Below are 23253 nucleotides of genomic sequence, written 5' to 3' on the forward strand. Positions count from 1 at the left end.
ACGCGACGCCTGGCTCATTAAGACAGCGACTTGCCGCCACCTATTTGCGGTTTTATTTTTAAATCTAAAAGTATCACTTCGATTTGGCATCATTTATTGCTTTATTTATTATATTAATAATACACTTAATGGAATGTTAAGAATATGACATAAAACATGACATACAATTAATAAGGATAGAAAATATTTGATGTAGCCTACATTTTAAACATAATATTGTCATGTTTGTTCTATTTTGCAACAAAATAATAGTTCCAACGAAATCCATATCATCTGGTGTGCGTCTCCAAGCAACATACAGCGGTGTTTCATTAGTGAACGAATCTGCGGCTTTGAACGATTTGGAGAGTCAGTGATTAAACCCATTCATAACTACAGCATTTTGCTTCTTTACTGAATGAATGAATGACGCGACGCCTGGCTCATTAAGACAGCGACTTGCCGCCACCTATTTGCGGTTTTATTTTTAAATCTAAAAGTATCACTTCGATTTGGCATCATTTATTGCTTTATTTATTATATTAATAATACACTTAATGGAATGTTAAGAATATGACATAAAACATGACATACAATTAATAAGGATAGATAATATTTGCCTCTATAAAGGTAAAAAAAAATGCACCTGTAAATCAATTTAAGGGGGCAAATTGTCCTTTAATAGAAAAGGTGTGACTGCGGTCTAAGTGGAAGAGTGGGGGTACACAGGAGAATGTTAAATGCCCCAGGGGGTACGCCACTGTAAAAAGTTTGAGAACCACTAACTTAGAGGGCTCACCAACGAGTCACATGCACAGGCTACACATTCAAACGTGAACATGAGGCTAGAGGCTAAATAATTTGGACTGCATCCACATCCAAAGTCCAGGCGGACCCTGCTGTTGACACTGCGCAAGATGTAGCAGCAATACAGTAGAGCTACACAATTAATCGAAATCAAAATGAAATTGCAATTAAATCGTTCAGTTTAGTGCGATTTATGAAATCATGAAAGCTGTTATGCGCAGCTTGTCAGTGAGGTATGGCTCTGTGATCAGTAGTAAATGCTTGAGTAGTAAATGATTGAGCCGCTTATAATGTGGATTTGAAAAAGCAACACGCGTCAGACATCGCAGATCACAGAATCACAGAACCGTGCTTCACTAACAAGCTGTGCATGAAAAAAATCGTACATACTCTACGCAAGTATACAAATCCTGACGTGAATGCTTGGCCAATGCATTGCAAACATAGCTGATCAAACCTCTGTACTCAAGGAAGCTATAATAACAATTAAGTGTCTGTACCATTACATTGGATGTTTCTGTTCACACATTTAGCAATTGTTGTATTGTATAAAGATTTTCTTTACACTCTTGCCTCAACAGCTACCTATAGTGACCCAAGTTGCACAATGAGTTGCATTTTGACACTTTTTGGAATGCAAATTGCACCTAATCTTCTCAAAAATGCAGTATTGAATGCTCTGAATTGAAAGTCAACTTAAAAATAGTTGCCCTCCCAACTCTGACTACACGACTAGGACAGACATTAAGCTTTGTTGTAACCAAAAACAACCAAAAAATAAAAGACAACATTTTTTAAAGTTGATTAAGTTGCTGAAAAGGCTTTCAATTTTTGTGCTTTACTGATCTTGACTGGTCATTGCTGTCACTTCCATATACTCAAGTACTCCTCAACAACTTTTTAGGCATTATATCAAGTGTACATAGCATCAGATGTAGTATACAGGCTTTTACTGAATGTTAGCATAAATATCTAATTTTAAGCTTTATCGAGCACCACTTTAAATGTAACATTGCTGCCTGACAGAAATCGCTTTGAGAATATTAACATAGTGGGCTTGTTGTGTCTAACTCAGCGTCTGGTCGATTCTTAGGCGACCTTGTTTTCTCGTTGCTTGTGGTTTGTTCTCAAAGGTGAGGTCATAGGCAAAGCTCAGGGGCCTGAAACCGAGCAAAACATTTAGACTACATAAATCTTACCACAAAAATAAATGACCTCATAAAATATATCATCATCTTGTGAAACTGCATTTTTTTCCCCCATTCGCTAAGCCATGATTTTCAGTAAGTGAAGGTCTGTCAAATGCTAATGTAGAACCTGCAATTTGGCCAGCTCTGGCTCCATTGGAAGCCTGCTAGTGTTTCATTTTGCTTATGCGTTTTCAACGGGAGCCTGATTCAGTGACTCTTTTTTTGCATTACAACGATGGTTTTTACCCCTGCGGCCCACTGCCCAGCTGCTCCTGGAAGTTTTGTGCTGCTGCCTCTGAGAGGAACATTACCTGTTCAGTATGCATTAAGGCGAGCGTTTACAATCAGCTTGATTGACACAGTGGCAGCCTATGAAGCCGTAATAGCTGGACATGAATTTTCTTGTGGCTGAGACATAAATTATGTAAAAACACTAGTGGCAGTGTTGGACAGTGCTGTATAATTAATTTGCACTCCAACTTGACACCAGTTGTGTTTGTGTGTGAAGGAGTATGTTTAAATATTAATCGCTGCAGAACTCTTCTACTGGAGAGAGAGCAGCTCTGCCTGCCATAAATATAAATAACTGCATTTCAAAAGTTTCCGTTTGTCTGGAATGGTGTAGGCCTACTGTGGTTTCAGCTTTCCAGATCTAATCGTCTTGAGTCACATCATTAGCGTTTACAACAAAACTAAAAAATCATCTCTTTATTAAAACCTGACAACATGAGAAAACCACATTCAAATTTCAGCAAAATATCAGCAGGTTTTTCTCCAATGTAGTGCAAGATCCTATTTCTTTACAAAGACTTCACCCCCTTGGACCCCAAAGCGATTCCATTGGCTGAGACAGCTTTTAATACAGATTCACTATTAAGTGCATGAATAGAAATAATAGAAATGAATTTTACCATGTATTTAGTCATAAAAGAGTCATTTTTTAAATTATTTTGTACTGTTCTCTGAGGACCACTTATAATGTTATCAAGATTTTTACATCAAAAAACATAATTTAGAAGTAATACGCTATTTTCTATCTTGTTTTTGACCCACCTCATCTAAACGCTCTGTTTGAATTGATTGTAGACTCAGAAGTAAACGCCCACTGCTATTATTGGCTAACAGTTGTGTAAAATGAACTGAACAAAGGACCGAGTTCTTATTGACGCTCTCTGGAACTTTATTAAAAATAAAGTTAATCAAATAAAGTTTATCATTTGGTTTCAGCGTAAACCTGCGTTTGCCGCTTTTGTCATTTACCTACTACATGCGCAAATCGGTGGACGGTGCTAAACAGGCAGCGATGTAGAAGCAGATGTTGATCTTCTGTGGAAGTGGTGTTTAGCCACACTGTTATGTCATAAAATGGCACATTTTACAACTAGGGGTGCTCGGATTGATCGGCTACCGATCACTATCGGCCGATAATCGCTTTGGGATATTTGATCGGCGGTCTCTATAAAGGCCGAGTCTCTGTCCGGCGTGGGTGAAATAATTATAATGCTGAAGATGAGGTACAATTCATATTTCTTCATTAAATAACTTCTAAAGTAATTTGAAAACTTTCTGTGAGACATAATTTCACAAACAGCGTGAGTTAATCACCGTGCGCGCTCTCTCTTTCTCTCAAAATGTGCAAAAATGGCTTCAAATCACATCGAGTCTGCACTATAAGCGAGCTGCACAGTTGACACAGGAATTGTCACTTGCACAATCGAGGCAGTGTCACATTGTCACTAAAGTTTATAAATTGCATTTCTTTTTCATTCTTGCCAGTGTTTAAACCATTCAGCGCTCGCGCACTCTCCTGGAGACTGAGCGCTCATTAGGGCTGTGCGATATTGAAGAAAAATGCGATATGTGATAACTCATTAAATAATGCGATATTCGATATGCGATACGATAATGCTTAAAGTGCCACATGCTCAGTTGAAACAGTTTTACTCAGCTGTTGCCGAGTCAGTTCTGTGAACTTCTATAACTATCTTGTGTCATATATATATGCCCCAAATATTGCAAGCCATAGCGATATGCATATTGCAATATGTACATTTGCGATATTTCGATAATTTCGATATATTGCATAGCCCTAGCGCTCATGCACACTCGCAGTGCACACACATAACGCCAGGTTCATATTACTCCGTTTGCAGTGAGTGTGCGGTGCTTATTTTTTCCACGCTCATGTTAACGGATTAAAGCGTTCACACTGCACACGGTTGCAGTCTGGCAGTGCGTTCCAGGAGCGGTGCGTCTGCAGCAGTGCCGTGAAAGTTTCCGCACTGAGTCTAATTTTGAATTAAAGTAACAGCACATTGTTTGAGGTAAATATGAACATGGATTGACACGAAAATGTAGTAATTACACCATAAATGCTTATAATTACAGTTTACTGTGTTTCACAGTTAACGGTAATGCATAGGCTTTGGCTTTTTGGCTCGGTTTAAAGGAAAAGAGCACTTTTAGATAGACAAGGCAATAATAGATGGCACTCCTGGAGGAGCCACGGGTCAGTAGTGGACTCCTGTGTGGAAGCACAGTCAGTGCTGCTTCTGCACTGCTTACGTACTGCACATGGACTGCATACGCACTGCAAATGGAGTATGTGTGAACCCGGCGTAACACAGCCTCACATACAGCTCCTGAAATCAGGCTTGTGCCGTGTGTAAGCTATTGTGCCACAATTGCACGATTGTCAAAACAAAAATGCAGTGCATGATCAAACATTTAGGTGAGATAAATATATATTTTTTGAAAAATATCTAAAAAATGCCCCCCTCCTCCCCTCAAATAAAAAAATCCCCTCTCACAAGAGTCACCTAAGAGGGGAATTCATTTTCAAAAATGAAATTCAGAGCCTGAATAAATGTCTAAAAATCTTGATTGGATCATCACTATAAATAATTCTACATGATAAAAAGTATCGGTGATCGTATCGTATCGGTGATCGCTGTTTTTAGACTAACAAGAAAGTTTTGAGTTATGTTTTTATAGCATAATGACCTCTTATGTGTCAAAAGAGCAAGGGAATTTTGATTTCTCAGTTAATGACCCCTTTAAGCTAGGGTCACATTTACCACTGTTCAACAATTTTTTACAGGCAACAAACAGTCATTTCATAAAGAATTTAGGAATTTTAGGAATAGGAATTGTGTGTGAGAGCAAAATATTTCCCTAAATTAGATACATCAACGGAAAGCTGTTTAGTTTAAAAGGGACTTCTGTTGTGAGCAGTTCTTCATGCATTGCTACATTATTGACGATAGACAGTGGACATTTTTGCCCACAAAATTTTGCTGGTATGTGACCGCACATTTAATCCTGAAAATGTGTTTTTATAAATCAGATAATCACACATTACCAAAGTAAAAATAAAGTTAAACAAATCCCTTTCTTTGTGTTTTCAGTTTATCTGCCAGTTTATCTTAATGTTAATTGGTTAAGAAAAGCTTTTTCAATTTAGCTAGAAAAATATGATAACATGCTTTGCATGTATGCAACCATAAGATGTTGAGCTTATGAAAACCCGTCTTAAATGCATTAAACAACACTCATCTGACAGTAGGGCAAGCCACATAGGCATGTGATTTAGCTTGAAGCACTTAATATAAAGCATATATCATGTATAAGACAACTTGGATTGTGCACTTTTCCAGCAGCATCTCATGCTGTGTCCTTAGTTATTTTTCACATGTGTTTGCAGCATCAAAGTATATCAATATAAATGATAATGTCCCATTCTAGAGGGGAAACTCAGTTTAAAATTACATTTCGCACACAGAGAAGTTCCACGCATGCAGTGGTTAAAACAACACTATAATGGAAAGACCCATGCTGAAAAATTTCTATACAAATAGGTGTACTGTTATACCTTTCTTCATGGAACATGATTTGTTTTCTAAAAATATTCATATTAATATTGTATTTTCCATACAATGTCAGTATATAGTGAGCATGTTCCAAAAACTATTAAAAAAAAAGCACCATTTAGGTCACTAATAATTCCCACCTCTTTGAACAGTGATGACTTAAATTTGGGTCTGTTCATCACACAAAGTTAGTGGATATAGTAGATATATCCACTTTTATCGTGCATTTCCCCCTTCCTTTTTGAAGCTTGACAACCTGTAGTTGACAACTGTCTTAAACATTACATTAATTAACACTTATTTTACACAATATTTTCTCAAAATTCTCTGCAAAAATGTTTGCTATCAGTTGACAAGCTGTCAGTTTTGACAGAAGAGAGAGCTAACATTTTTATTAATAAAAATATCAGCCAATTAATCAGCCTCTCAAGAATGTCTATCAGTTTCATTGAGGTATAATAGCAGTAAGAGCTCAGAAAGCTGTTTGTTCTTCTTAGTATTTAATGGTTTATTCACTGTTAGCTGTCACGAAGCTGGAATGCTGCTCAGGCATTTTTCTCACTATAGCTCCCAGATAGTCTTTGGCTTGCAGGGGTTTACAGGCTTTTTTCCCCCTTGTTTTGTTTTTTGAAAAGGCTGCTGAGCTTTTTATTTTCCACTGAGAGTTGGTCTTATGCTAGTGAAGTACATTTAAAATTGTTGAAATAGAGCATGAAAGCAGTGATTCTGACAGCCTGCCTTTTTCTCTACTCCCTTTTTCTTTTTAAGGACCTCTTCCTTAGTGCTTCTCCTGTATCAGGGCATCTGTGCCAATGAAGCCTTTTTATTTGGCTGAGATTGAGTGCAGCCAAGCGGGCTGGCCCTATTACCACTGTGCCACAGTGCAGGAGATTGCCTGCCTCGGCCATCTAATTGCGGACATCAGCTGAAAGGCTGTTGCTCTGCAGTGGTGAGCAGACAACCAGTCTCAGATTCATTGCTCCATTGGCTAGTTAAAGCACCAGGCTGTCTTAGTTTGGGGACATGGGGGAGGCTTATATGCTATGGTGTGCTCTGTCTGCTCACTAATCTTATAATGTTCCCTGGCAAGGGCTGCTCACCCTTTGCTGCCCTCCTCTGCACTGGACAATATGAATCTCTCATCACACTGCGTATAACTGGTACACACTGGCAGGATCCCAGCCTGGAGAAAAAATAAAGTCTTTCCACTTATCTGGCACCCTGTCAGCAGATAGTTGTGGCTGCACACACATTTTGCACTCCGCTGGTTGAGTGTTTTGGAATACATGCGGACATGGTGTGAGCTGTCTAAAATGCTCTTCGGTGAAGGGCTTTTACATCATGTTTTCCGTTTTAAAGGAGTTTTTGTGGGTTAAATACAATTTAAGCTCAGTTGACAGCATTTGTGGCATGATGTCAGTTGCCGCAAGAAGGTATTATCAACTCGTTCCTCAGTTTTTAAAAAACAGAGAAAATGTGTGTACAATATTACTCTTGCAGTGGAAGCTTAGCAGGTAATTGTCCAGAACCAAAAAGCAAAAAAATATGCTACTGTCACACTGTTTTAAAGGGGTCATATGATGCTTTTTTAAAGATCATTATTTTGTGTATTTGGTGTAACAGAATATGTTGACGCTTTAATGTTAATTCTCTCTCGTGCTCTCTCTCGCTCTCTCTCTCACACTCACACTCACACTCACACGCCATATTGTCATAGCAAAGTCAGAATTACCTCCTCTCCTAGGTTCACGAAACGGTCGTCCATAAAATGCAGTAACCATAACACTTAAATCAATGGGTCAACAAAAATATAAATTCTGTGCTTAATTATTCACCTTTGTATTGCCCCAAAGCCATGTGACTTTCTTTCTTTCATTATACTCAAAAGAAGTTTTGAAGGTTGTACTAGTCGCTCTTTTCCATACAGTAACATGAATGCGGACTGGAGTTTTCAGGCTTTAAAAAGGGCAAAAAAGCAGTATAAAATTTAAAATGGAAGTAGCCCACATAACTTGTGCACTATGTTCCCAGCTTTCTGAAGCTATATAATAGCTTTGTGTGATGAACAAACCGTAATTAATGTCATTATTCTCAGTCAATTTTCCGATCCAGTGAGCTGTTAATTACTGCATCCCGATCATCTAGTCAGTGAGTTGAGAAACTTGAGAAATGTATTTGTCAGACTGGTGAATGGTGAATGAAATCGTTCATGGCGGTGTTTGAACCAGACTAACTGATTAAATGAAATTACAATTTTGCAGTCGACTCAAAACGTGAATGGAGTGAATATCATGAACACGTCAAGAAAAGCAGGGTCAGACTTTCGGTGGATAACGACTTGAAATTGTGGTCTGTTCCTCACAAAACTATTATATAGCATCAGAAGGCTAATATTGACTTGTAATATGGCGCACAGACTTATGGAATGGTGAGGGTTGGTAAATGATAACAGAATTCCTTAAAAGCTGATATATTTTGTAATTGCAAATACTTTCCTACTACTTGTTTCACTTCTGTTTCAGTTTTTATAACCATTTCTTACTATGTGTAAGTAAGTTGTTGTTTTTTTAGCATGTAAGCTTGGCAGTGTTATTTTTTAGGATTACTGATAAACTACTGTCATTTGATTTGTATATTTCATCTTTATTTTTAAAATGTGTATAGGTAGTATTTATAAAGTTTTAGCTTTTAGTTTTGGATCTGCTTTTAGTTGTTTTAATACTACAATTGATTGCTTCTGTTTTCCTCATTTGTAAGTCGCTTTGGATAAAAGCGTCTGCTAAATGACTAAATAAAGAAACTAGGGGTCGACCGATTATCGGCCTGGCCGATTATCGACGCCGATATTAAGCATTTTTATGATTTCGTATCCGTCATTTTCAAAACCGATTTGCCGATAAAATAATTAAATTTTGAAACATGCTATCTGGCTCTGATGCAGCCTGTCAGAACTCACCACTCTGTGGCCTAGAGCATTCTCCTCCCACCGCCCATCTGATTTGTTGGGAGTCACGAGTCCGACCAATCAATGTGGAAGGCTAAAGGCACTGAAAGTTTTGCACTCACACCGAAAGCGCTTGCTAACTGGAGCTGCTTCAGTGATCATGCATCAGTTGTCTCTCTAATGGCAGCAGCAGACGATGCTGAAGTTGCAATAAATCACAATCCACTACACTGAAGTTGCAAAACACCTCAATATTATCTATTTATGGTTTCCGCGATGGGGAAAACGCGGACGGAATCGCGGAATCCAGTCATATAAATGGAATGTACTGTATAACGCGGAATGTCATGGAATTTGTCAAAGTTTGGATGAATTAATCAAAAGTAGGTCAGTACACTTAAATCGACTCACGCTATGGACTAGTATCTGTAAATATTAAGCCGCAAAAAGACTATTTAAATATGAATCCTGCATGTTCTGCGTGTCTCTGTATATGTGAATGGCTGAAGTGTGTGACGTTCGCGGTGTTTTCAGCATCTGCCGTCTCACTAAATGACGACATAAATACATGAACAACATCCCCAGAACTGCTCTGAGAGTTTCTTCATGAGCATTTGACCGTTTCATTTGAGTAAAACTATCGTCATATCATATACATAGGCTACAGTTCTAACTTAAAAGGTCCTCATGGCAACCCGTCAAAATAAAAGTTCGGTTTAGCTACTACTACTACTACTACAACAACAATTATTACAACTTTTGTTTAAAAGAATAATCACACAATACGCTATTTCTTCCATGTTTTAATTTTAATGGTAAACCCCTTTGTTTGCCAAAAATAGATAAATTAAAACTAATGGAAATTACTGTCACATAGGCCAAGATTAAGATATTGTCATGTAGGCTAAGATTAGGATGACAAAAATTGAGACATTTCAATAGGCTTCAAGCAAAGCTGATTCAAACACTTGGGAGAGCTTCACAAGGAGTGGAGCACAGTATTCATAGGCTTAATCATGAATACAGTGGCCCCACTTTTAACTCTCTCTTTATATTACCCTTATTGTAGATGGATGCACGGAAGAAGACAAGAGTAAGAAGTAGGGAAGGCACGATACCATTTTTTTCAGAACCGATCCCGATCCGATACCAAAAGTTCCGAGTATCGGACAATACCGATACCGATCCGATACCAGCACAGATTTTTTTATTTCTATACCTCAGTGTGTGTTGACCTGATCATCACTCTTTTGTGTATTACACACAATCTACTAAATAAAGACAACTTCATTATAAAGAAAAATAACAAATAAAAAAATATATAATCATGTAATCTGGTAAAATGTTACACATTGCTCTTTGTATTGTAATATACTGTACATTCATGAAAAACAAGTAAATATAATTATATATAAATACATGCAATAAATGAAATACATTTCTTTTACATTTATAGCACAGTAATGAGGCAGCAACATATGCGACGCGCAGTCTGAACGCTGAATGGAGGATGACAGACAGCCGCAGCGGTGAGAAGGGTTTACGTGAACTTGAATTTAATGACTTAAATATTCATCTGTACCTCACATTAAACTATGGAACGGTCTCAGAACACTTGAAATATAATGCATGGAAACCTTATGGTGCTTTATAATGTTTTTGTGCCTTTCGTAGGGCTTAACAATAACACCGTATAGTATACGCACAATATCGGATTTGGATCGGTCTCGTCTGACCGATACCCTGATCCAGCAGAAAGTGGCAGTATCGGAGCGATACCAATCCTGAATATCGGGCTTTCGTGGGGCTTAACAATAACACAGAATAGTGTACACACTATATCGGATTTGGATCGGTCTCGTCTGACCGATAACCCGATCCAGAAGAAAATGCCAGTATCGGAGCGATACCGATCCTGAATATCGGATCGGCGCACCCCTAGTAAGAAGTGCAGTGTGGGAGTACTACACAACCAACCCCAGTGAAGGCAGTTTTTGTCAGAGCCCTTGTTATTCTTAATTTTGACATAAATTTTAAGTTTTACACCAGACATATATATCGGTTCAAAATATCGGTTATCAGTCTACTTGGTCTGTAATAATCGGTATCGGCATCGGCCATGAAAAACACATATCGGTTGACCCCTAACTGCAAATATAATGGATGTTTCCAATCCAAACCATTTGCCGTATTTTAGCAGAGTTCAAAATTTATATTGCATAACCACAAGTTAATTCACCTAAAGCGGTAAATAAGCTAAAAAAAAAATCTGCTTTAAAACCAAGACTTCCAAAACGGAAGAGAGCACAGAATAAGCCTACACTACTTTCTAATAGGCAGCAAGCTACATCTGCATTCCATAGAGCTTAAGTTATATTTAACCCACAATATTACTTTAATGACTGATGTTGAGATTTTATCTCATCTCAGTGATACGACTGAAGCTTTTGAATGCAAGCCCTTATTCAGTGGATGGATATGAATGTGACATGCCTTTTCAATTAGTCAGGTATTGAAACTGTCACGCGGGGGAGGGGAGAGCTGGCCAGTGCGGTTCAGCAGCATTAAATCCTAATTAGCCATGGAAGGATGAAAGGGAAACGTTTTTGAGTTCATTCTTTGATCAAGATTCTTTGATTAGATTCTGAACATTAGCCATATATATCTCTTCCATTGTGACTATAGGCTTCTTTTTGTTAAGGCAGTTGGCTTGAATTTGAGATTAGTTCCTTTGTCAAACAAAGCACCTCCTCTCTTGCTTTTATTCACTGTTTAATTTGAGATACATATATAGAGGCTTTAGGAAGGTTGTCTTACAAATAAGAAGACTGAGGCAGAGCATTCAAGGAAGCTATAAAGGAATAGTGCTGTTAGTCTTTTGTTCAGTAATCCTCCCACCGGCCCATCATGCAATCTGTCATCCTTTTAAATGAGTCTTAGCCCACATGCTTAATCTTTGCACTCTGCAGTTACTTCTCCCATTAAAATTCTTTTAAAAACATGTTTTTATGAGACTTTTCAACATAAAATCAAAATTGAAGCTTTTTACTTTCTTAATACATGTTCCAGGTTTCATTGTGCACAATTGATCAGTGCACATTTCTCCAAAGAAAACAAGATAATTATCTCTATGAATCACTCCCTCTCTGAAATGACTTTCTGTAAGGTATTACCAAAATCTTATTTCATGTAACATGAGTAATTTTATGCCACAATAACGTTATACTGTATATCATGATATAGTTTGTGTTGTTGTTTTTTTTGTTCTTAAAAATAACAGAGCCACAATAGGACAAAAACGAATGAAATTTATTACAAGTGAAATAAACATTACTGTAAGTTTTCCGGTGACAATAGGGATCAGGTGCAATTGAATAATCAAATGTAAAAACAAAACACTGCATAGTGTTCACTGTATGATTTACATTAAATTACATTACATTAAATTTAGATTCTTAGTAAAGCAAAGTAAAGTGTTTTTTTTTTGTTGTGTAATTATCATTAACAGAATAGACAGCAGCAGGTATATTAGGCAGCTGTCACTTTAAGACCAAATGCAAAGATCCAATGTTTTGACACATCTGCTTGCTTTCCCAACTGTTACATTCACTAGTGGGTTTTTTGACTGATTTGGATTTTTTTTTGTTGGCCGATGCTGACAAGACGAAGTCCATATTCTCTTTTGCAGCTTATTGTGCTTAACCGTTTTTAATATCAAGCATGCCCCGCATTTATATGCATTGCTCAATATAAAAAAAAAAATAGCAAAATCTCTGGCGATAGACATTTTATATTATCACCATGATATATATTATCATATCACCCAGCCATAACTTGGTGTTTTTCACCAATGTCATTTAGGCCTCACAGGCTATTGCATAATGTTAACTAATAGCAAAACAAATACTTATTCTAATAGTACACTCTTTAGATGCTATTTGGCAAATTCTTATTTGACCTTGCTCTATTCTGGTATAGAGAACCCTGTTTTCACAATTCAGTCGGTTCCACATAGGTAAAAATCATGCCGTTTATTTCCTTCATGAATGTACAATTACTAAATTAAGCAAAATATTCAGTAAATAAAATGGGTTTCATGTTGACTTCAAATATTCTCTGCAGTGAGCGGTTAGGCTGATTTATAGGTCTGCTTTATTTTGCTGTAGTTTTGGAGATGAAACATTGTCAATTATACAGAAAAAGCTAAAGGCGAAAATTGTCCTTTGGAGAAAGCGGCTAGTTACACCACAAGCTATGTCAGGTTATCTTATTACACTGAAGCTACTTCATATTTGTTTTATAAATAGTAAATATTAAAAATAGTCAGCCAGTAAACTAATTAGTTTTAATACATGATTTAGCAAACAAAGAAACAAAGAAGCTCCAAAAGAGGCACAACATTAAATAATAATGCGAGACTGTTGCTGCTAATCAATAAAATAGCTTTGATACTGAGAAGCTGCATGATTACAAAAACAGCAACACTACGAGCTCACTAATGAGAAATGTAGTTAAACAAACACCTTTGCTATTTGTAGGTAAACTTGTTACCCACAATGACCAGTGTATAATTTATTGTATTTTAAAATAAGAGATTTGACGTTGGAGTCTAAAAGGAGATTTTGCAGCCACATTGTTAAAAACCAGGTTCAAAAACACTGACACCTATTTATGATTACTATCACAGTTTTCTTAATTTCTGCACACTAACTACAGCTGCTTTTGATGTTGTAACTGTGCTGTTTTATGTGTTCAGTTATTCCAAATATTATATTTTTTTAATGTGTGTAATGGCTTTCTGTCTGTTAATTTTACCCATGGTTCTTACTTAGGGAGCCAGATTTTACAACCAAGTGAAGTTCCAAGTTTCAAAATAGTTAATATATTAATATATTAATTAGTGCTGGGCAATGATTAACATTTTTAATCGCGATTAATCGCATGATTTGTCTGTGATTAATCGTGCATAAAATTCAATAATTAATTAAAAAGTAGTGTATTGCGCACTTTTTTATTTAAACGTACTACTATATGAACAAAAGTGCAATAACATTTGGTTTGTAAACACTTTAAACAAATAAGGTGCTTTTTTTACAGCAGTATTCCTTTTACATAGTAGCAGTTAAAATATTTATTGTAAATTTCAACTTAAACATTAATGTAATCAAATTAAATGTAAAACCAAAGCAATTTGCCAGCCCAGAGCCATCATAACATTATAACAGGCACCTTCAGAGTAGAGACCTGCACGATCACGGGACCCAACGCAGCAGAGTGCGGCGCGGGACAACACTTGATGGGCGAGTGCGGGAGAATAAGGATGTACTCACACTAAGCAATGTTAACTGTGACCGAGCGCATTTGACCCCCAAAGCTTGGTTCGTTTGACTAGTGTGATCGCTCCGTGCCGTGCTCGGGCGCGGTTCGTTTAGCCGTCCCTGGCCCGGTTGGAAGAGGTGGGCCAGAGCACGGTTCAGTTGGGCTCGGGCGCGGTACGCATGTAGTGTAAGCGCTAATCGCGCCGGAGCGCAGAACTTCTGATATGTGCAGCATGATTGCCTGTACATTTCTGAGCACCAAAAGTGATAGATCTGTAAAGCAATATATTGTGAGAGGGCCGTGTGTTGCCGCATCCCAAATAACTCAAAATAATAAACCACAAAGTTAACAAAAGCGATACACTCCACGGTGCTGAGCGAGAGCGCTTCTCTGCTGTCTTCACGTGCTATCAGAAACTTCCTATTTCCCACTTATGAAGTCGTGATTATGAGCTCGTTGCATTCTTTTTTGTTTAAAATAACAGTGAACAGTGGTTTGTGAATGTTGAAGCTTAACCTAAATAATTTTATCAGGAGCATTCATGTGAGCGCTGCTGTAGTCTTAGGCCTACCCCAAATTCTCTTATTGGTTGAGACGCGTGATGACACCCATCCCAAGCCAGTACTGATCAACATCCCACCGCTCCTGTGACCCATGGTTTGTCTGTATGTGTATTCAGAGCCAGTAAGCAACGGACTTTCAAAATAATAATAATAATAATAAAATATTTAATAAAATAATATATAAAATAATAAAAATAATTGTCGGCATTAATAACGCGTTAACTTGCCCAGCCCTAATATCTTTTGAGCCAGTAAGAAACGGACTTTCAAAATAATAATAATAATAATAAAATATTTAATAAAATAATATATAAAATAATAAAAATAATTGTCGGCATTAATAACGCGTTAACTTGCCCAGCCCTAATATCTTTTTCTTGCATAGTTTTGATCATGGTTTTTGACAAGGGCATGTTACACACAATAATTTGGCCAAATTCTGTTGACATGTTCAAGCAGAGTTTTTGTGGACACATCCTTTGACATGAACAACAAAATGTATATTTGTCTTTTTATTTGTCACACTGCAAGACTGTTAAATTGAATGGAAGAACGGTTATTAAAATGCTATAAGAAAATAAAAAGGATTGTTGACCATTAACTCATATTTTATACATTTGAAATGTTTAATGTAAGGTATGTATTTCCACATTTAAGCTTACATACTTTAATGTTAGGGTTAGAACAAAAACGTTCAAGGTACTTGTCAACCTCTCATCTGCTGATCTTGAAGTGACATTTCCCAACAAGCATTTCAATCAGATATGTGGGCTTATCACAACACGAGTGTAAGTAAATCTAGCAGTGGCTGAATTTATCCACATCTCCTGCGAGACAACTCAAGTATGCAGAGGGACCTCATATCTGCAGTACTCTTAAAAGCCCTAATTGTGTCAAGCTCTCTTTGGCGCTTTTAGTGTGGGGGTGGGGGGAGGAAATAGTGTTGTGAAAAGCTTGTACTTCTTGAATGCCGTGATACAATCATACGACTCTGATGGCTGGTAGGAAATAAGATGACCTGTGCCTTCCCCCGACAGATTAGATGGATGTCACCTTTCTTATGAAAGTGCCAGTCAATTTCGCCTCTCCTGTGTGCTGCCTATCAATTACGAGGAAGAGAAGCCTTTCAAAGCCACTGTGCTTTCTGTGCATGGTAACCAAGTGACTGAACACAGCTCATTGTTTCCTCTCTCTCTTTTCAGTATCCCCAGATCAGCGAGGAGTCGACTTCTCCATTTGTCTTCATTTGCTCCAACCCCCAGGAGTTGGTGGTGAAATTTCCCATGAAAGGGAAACACAAGATTTGTAAGTCCTGTCTGCCTCTTTTCATGTGCGGGCTTTAGTTGTTCACCCTTGCTACACTCTCAGATGCACATTTAAACATATGCAGTAAACCTAGTGAGCAGCCCACAGGGGCAGCAATTTTAAGCAGCATATAGGCCACCACACACACACAAAAGGTAGGCAGCTTCATTATGCTCCCAATAAGACACTTTTTAACCAAATTCTAAGGCAATATCACACACTGTACTGTGCAGAAGTCTTTAGATTCTTAAAAAAACTTTTATTTTAAAATGTTTAATTATTTTTGTTTTTGAGAAACATCTCTCTTGTACATTACTGTATATCACTGTATTTCATTACGGCACCAAGCCTGGTGAAAATATAAATTTGTTAGATTAGGCAAAGGCAGTGTTGATCATAAATAATCTTGCATTTTTTGTATTTTGAGTTTGCCAAAGTGCAAAATGCCAAACTCAAAAAATGAGAAACTATTTTTCCCATCTAGACAGTAGGCATCGAGGCAGCTAACTAGTTTTTGAAACAGAGCTATGTTGTTGCACATCATCTACTGCTGTAACTGGTCTTGCAGTGTATTCAAGATATTATTTGCATAGTCCATCAAAGAATACTTCAGAATGACCATGGCACTCTTGTGAATTAAAAAGCCTTTATTATCAAATGGCTACATCCAAGAAATCTAAAAACTCTCCAACGCGTTTCGGCACAAGCCTTCTTCAGGGAGAGCAAACAACAAGCTTAGCACAGGTGAAGGCAGTGTGATTCATTAAGTCATCTGATCATAGTCATGTGACCAACAGCTCTCTATAGCTTTACACATTCACAAAGATAGCAATTTTCACACTCAAAAAATACAGCATATTTTCATACTCAAGAATACTACTTCGAAGAGAGAGAAATTTTTTTGTTTTATAAAAAATGAGTAAAATCCAAGTCCTCATTTAATCCTGGATACATATTGTCCTTTAATTTGTTAATCCAAAATGTCTCTCTTTGATTAAGTTTAAGTTCTCTATTGCCTTTCCTAATAGTAATATTTATATGATCATTACCTTGTATTCTAAGGATCGAAGGATAGCTATTATGCATTAATTTAAAATGTTTTGCCATAGGATATTCATCATTACCACTCCTGATGGCATATTTGTGTTCAGCCAGTCGATACAGTAATCGTCTTTTTGTTCTTCCAACATAAAACACCTTACACTGAAGACATTCTAGTCTATAAATAACATGGGTAGTTTGACAATTAGTTACAGTGATGACATTTAAAACAACCCTTAGGTTTATTCCCCAACCAAGAACTATTATTTTCATAATTACATTTGTGGATGTTTGTTTACTCCACATGCAAGATTATGTACAGTGTTGGTGGTGAAATGTCCCCTGGGAAATCTCTTGTGCTGGTTGTCCTTATCAGTTAATGCTTATTGTTGTCCTCACTATCATCATTTAGCTTTGGCTCCCTTTGGTATGATCAAGGTGTTCATTCATTTGATTTATGCAGACCTATTTTCAAATGGTGGATCACATCTTTAGGCAATGCCAGTAATAATGGTAGCATATTTGATTTGCATGATTTTGGAAAGAGAACCATACAATTTCCAGACAAATATACTATGGAAACCCATGGTAATACTGTGGAGATTGATTGCTTGAAATCGTACCATAGTGTATGATTGAAGAAGGCAGTTCATGTAAAAATATTCAAACAATATGAAACCAATAGTTGTTGGTTTGAATAAAAGCAAATGTACTCCAGCTGGTCCTTTTCCCTGGGTTTGACGTCACAGCTCAGGATAGTCACTAATGAAGGATTTGGGAAGCTTCAGAATGGTAAAGCGCATTGCATTTACAGTGTTGGTGATCAGCTCATGGCTGTGTACTTCTGGGAGGTCCAGCACCAGCTGAGCAGGTCCATTGAGATGAATGGGATTGCTAACGGATGAATGTTAGCTTTCTTCTAAGAACGATAGACCTCCTTGTTCCAGTCACATGACCCAAGTTTTGTCACCAGACAGCATAAAAAGACCTATATGATGAAAGAAAAGAAAACTTAAATATGCCTATATGAATGCATTGTTTTTCATCCACAGTAATGTTCACAGGAAATCTCTGCTCTTAACGGAGGTGGTTTGGTGCCGTTTTCCCACTCATTCTTCACAGCAGCTCGACTGTCAACAGTGGTGTTATTTCACAGTACAGACTGGAAGCATTTCACACTTGGATAGTATCTGCGTGACGGTTCCTCCTTAATCACATTTACACATTCTTTTCTGTTTAACCTGCTAGCTCCTCAAATAAACTTGATCAATTAATTATATAACTTCAATGATAGTAAATGCGTGAATTCTCGGGTGGAAAGCGTCTCTGACAAGCATGGGTGATTGCTTTTACTAGAGCATTGGCGACTCACTGTTCGGGGTCTTTTGTTTTCACATAAAGGAAGCACAAAGCCAGGCCCTCAAAAGCAATCCTTCCCTCTGACATTCGAAGCTCCCTCCTTCCTCCACCACCAGCTTTTCATATCGTAATGGAGAATTTTATATCCATTTTGACCTTGTGTCTAGCCACCATTTCCCATTCATTTTCATTCTCTCCTAAGCTGCCACAGCTCTCAGGAGAGCCGACCTCTGTGAACTCCTCACGGGGTGAATGGGGGAGGAGATATGGACTGATAAGCTGGGAGAGCAGTGAAGAGTAAGAAGTCACCACAGAGATGTCCTGCCCTTTACCTCCCCCGTGTCTTCCATGGTTTATCCAACATTAGGGTCAAGGTGTCACCCTTTTGGTCCTGACACACTGAAAAAGGCCTGTGAGCCGAAACGGTCCTCCATGTGCAAAATAAAACGTCAGAAAAAATTAGATTTTCAAATGCAAATCACAGCTGAATTTTTGAAGTAATAGGATTTATGCACCAAAATGAGATATTATATGAGATAAGAGAGTGTGGTGTTAAGCTTTTTTCCAGACTTTTTCTGTACACTATCATCCCAACAGCGTGTTGATATATGGATTAGCAATCACAAAAAGATGCTTGCGGTCTTGGAGAACAAAGCTATTATGGAAAACTGACTTGTATAATAGAACGCCATCCATCTACCCCTCATTGTCGTTGGAATTGCTGACATTTAGATGTGGGAAATTTGGACTCTGTCATTCCATTACAAAGAAATTTCCATTTGCTGATTAAAATGACTGTATTAAAGCTGTGTGGGTGCTGAGGTTTATGTTCATCAGGCACCGGAATCTTTTATCCTGTCATTTCATCTCCTCACTGAAGGTCATCCTCGCTACATCGAGCTATCGGAGATATCCTGACGAGTGGCTTCAGCCATGTGTGAATATTGCAAGCTCACATCAGTGATTCTGTTACATGCTAGCCTTTTAAAGGCTAAAGGTTGTCTCTCTCTTCTTGCTTTATTCTAATCAATACGCCGTCATTATCCAAACAAGCATGCCTTGCTGCATGCATTAATAATATGCAGCCCAGCTTATAAGCATGCTGTGCTGAACTGCTTTGCTGAAGGACAGACTTGAAGTAGATGATCTGTTTATTTCCTCAAAGGAAACCACTTTTTGTCTGGATTAACCAAATAAAGCTTTATTTTAATAAAAAGGTCACATTTTGTGCTTCTGGAGACTTATAGCCTGGTCTCTGACTATTGGCATAATGTCTGGTTCACTTGGCAGTTTATTCTGGCTAGAACTGCCCACGTATACAGAACAAGAGGAAATTGTCTTACCAGAATGTAAAACGACCAATTGTAGTTTAATTTTTCCATGCCGTTTAAGGGCAACTTTATCTACAAAAGTTGATACCACAAAAATAAACTGACTCGCAGACTTTGGAGTTGTTTCATTTCAGTTAATGAAAAAAGGACTGATATTTGATTTATTCCCTAACAAATTTGGGAACCCCTGGACTATTTCACAGACTGAACAAAGTGAAATACTGTTCCTCACATGGATATCTAGTTACTTCCTACTGAGATCTCTCAGCTCCTTTAACACTTTTTACCATATTTAAATCCATTCTGCAGATTTCTGAAAAGTGTGCAAAATCACCCACCAGCTACCTCACCACCCACTAGCTATACCTTACCGAGGGGCTACAGTAGCCTGAGGCCACCAGCTTATTGACAACTTCTACTCTTATCCCCATTTCTTTTACTCCCTGCAGTGCCCTTGTTTCTTTTTCCCTTCATTTCTCCACTATCTTTTTTCATTCTCTTCCATAGGGTAAGTAAAAAGAGAGGTTTTGATTTATTCATGGACTCCTTTTTTATATTCATGTATTTTCCAGGGCTATCAGGGTGCGGTGGAATTTCTTGCTTCAGCAGCTGCTGGGATGCTCGACAGAAATCGGGTTTCAGGCCTATTGAGCCTTGCGGTGGGGGAAGGGAATGTGTATTGGGGGGTTATATATTACCCAGGAAATGTGCAGCAGGCTTCAGAGGTGACAGGCTGTGTTTATTACAGATCTGTCACACAGCTAATGGGCAGCCGGGAACTGGCTGCTTCACTAATGTGAAGGAGAAGCGTGCAGTGAACAAGAGGACTTCAGTGCTGAGAGAAGGGCTCCCTCCCCCCTCTTTGCCCTTTAAACTCAAAGCAGTGACAGTGATCCACAAACAGGGAAAAGTTGAATGAATGTCACCTGAAATGCACAGAAGTTACAACACTTCATGCTAGTAGATAAGTAGTCACTTAGCAGAGTTTATCCAAAACAACTGAGAGTAGAACTTACTGGCTATAATTTTTTTTGCATTGACGCTGATTTTGGGTGTTGATGAAATGGATTTGTAACATTTTAGATTGTGTCAATTGAACTAAGAATCTAAATATGTAAACAACAGACATGCAAAGAACAGATATGCAGAGTTCTGTGGTTTTAGATTTTGTGTTGGTCCTGTGCTAGTTATGATTTTGCCAAGTAAGATATGTTCCTCAAAAACTTCTGTTAGTCCTGGAAGAACGTTCCTGTCAGTGGAATTTAGTTCTAACCCTGGTGTAAAGTAATCTTAAAGGGATAGTTCACCCAAAAATGAAAATTCTGTCATTAATTACTTACCCTCTTGTCGTTCCAAACCTGTAAGACCTTCGTTCATCTTCGGAACACAAATTAAAATATTTTTGATTAATTCCGAGAGCTCTCTTAACCTCCCATAGACAGCAAGGATCCTTACACGATCAAGGCTCAGAAACGTAGCAAGGAGATCGTTAAAATAATCCCTGTGACATCAGTGGTTCGTAAACATTGTTTACGTTCAGATCAAAGCGTAAATGGCGTATCCGCATACGGTGCTGCTGACACAGAAGAGCATACGTTGTTTACATATGTGATACTCTCCAAAATGGCGCTATAGGGTGACTCAGAGGAGACAAATTGTTGAATAAAGTCGTTATTTTTGTTTTCTTTGCACACCAAAATTATTCTCGTAGCTTTGTAAATTTATGACCGAACCACTGATGTCACATGGATTATTTTACAGATCTCCTTGCTACGTTTCTGAGCCTTGATCGTGTAAGGATCCTTGCTGTCTATGGGAGGTTAAGAGAGCTCACGGAATTCATCAAAAATATCTTAATTTGTGTTCTGAAGATGAACGAAGGTCTTACAGGTTTGGAACGACATGAGGGGACATGAGAGTAATTAATGACACATTTTTGGATGAACTATCACTTTAAAGTCAAGCACCTAGCACATGTCTTGTTTTCTGCTCTTAAATGACAAATCCAAAAATTGGAAAACAGGGTAATGTGTAAACAATTCTGCCCAGCTTGTTGAATTCTTTAGAAGTGGAGAAAGGATGGAAAAGCGTTTTGAATTTTCACCTCTCCTAACCTAATGCTTTTCCAGGAACTTGTCCTACTTGGCACAATCATGGTGTCCCTATCTTATTACAGGGACAATCCCCCTGGAGAAACCTTGGGTTAAGTGCCTTACAAGGACACAGTGATGTCGGTTCATGGCTCGTTCCTTATGAGGCTCGAGCCAGAAACCGTCCAGTACACGCTACTCCACACCACCCCCTTTTTGCAAGTGAATGTACATAAGACATTATGTAACATTTTCATGTTCAGAGTGAACCAGTGTTTTTGGGAAACGGTTGGGTTGACTGAGTTTGCACTTTAGAAATTGGCAGAAATTAAATGAGGCTCCTTTTAATAGGTTGTATTGTTGTGTACACTAGTGCAAATGTAGAAAGATTTTAAATTGTTAGCGTTAGCACAAAGCTAGCACGCCTTTTTTTTTAATTTGATGGCATCTTTAAGACCACACAACCCACTGAATGAACTCTTCATATTCCTACTTCTGTTCCTCACAGATTTGTTTTCCATTTGTGTCACATTAAACATGGCGTTTACCCTGAATAAGATCTGTTAATGTTTCTTAGAAACTGAAAACAAATGTAGTCTACTTTGAGAGGTGTCCCGGAGGCCATGTGAAATAGAGTTTAAGAGTTTAATTGCTGACTACTTTTCCAGGCTCCCACACAGGGTTGTTCACTCATATCATGCTGTGTGATCAAAATATCAACAGGCGGTTTAATATGCTTGTATATCTGTCTCCATGATACAATCCTTCAGTGCTAAGAAGGCTTGCTAGCTTTTAAAAAGAGTACTACATAAACACATAAAACAATATTTGTGTATGTGAAAAGGGAATGGGGGAGACCATTTGACAGTGCCAGAAAAAACCAAGCAAGCAAGCCTTTGAATGTCCTGTGCACTCAAGCGACGATCCAAGAATGCGGTTGGTATTTGGCTACGAATTGAAAGAGATGTAGCTCTCATTTCAAACATAGTTCAGCCTAGCATGAAATAAATGACGCAACAAGACCCAGGTTCAGTTATTTAAACAATAGTTTGCTTGTTTGTTTTGTGTTGTTTTCATCATCTTCGACTAGTTTTTAAAAGCAGTGGCCCCAGCTCTGAGGGTTTCCACCTAGTGGACCCACCAGTTAATGCAGTCCATTCCAGGCACATGCAAAAGCGAATGTGTAAAATAAATAAAATTTTAATAAAATTAAAATTAAGAGAGTGAATGTAGACCACTTTTTTGCTACATCTGGTAAAATCTTTGTTTAAAAAATACAATTGCAAATTACATTTTACGTGTCCGTGTTCTTGAAATCTTATGAAAAATACATTTGTACTAGTTATTCCTAAATAAACACACTATAAATAGCTTTTATTTGGAATTATCTTTGCTTGGATTCTTTGGTAAACATTAATTATCTGTGCGAAAAACAGTATGAAAGACTGAAATGTTC

The 23253-nt window shown here is 37.8% G+C and overlaps 1 pseudogene; it reads left to right on the forward strand.

The window, feature by feature from the left end:
- Positions 1 to 23253, forward strand: part of LOC107679701 (activating signal cointegrator 1-like) — a 78164-nt pseudogene that overhangs the window by 34460 nt on the left and 20451 nt on the right.

The sequence above is a fragment of the Sinocyclocheilus anshuiensis genome, unplaced genomic scaffold (genome assembly GCF_001515605.1).
Source record: "Sinocyclocheilus anshuiensis isolate Anshui unplaced genomic scaffold, SAMN03320099.WGS_v1.1 scaffold224, whole genome shotgun sequence".
NCBI lineage: Eukaryota > Metazoa > Chordata > Actinopteri > Cypriniformes > Cyprinidae > Sinocyclocheilus > Sinocyclocheilus anshuiensis.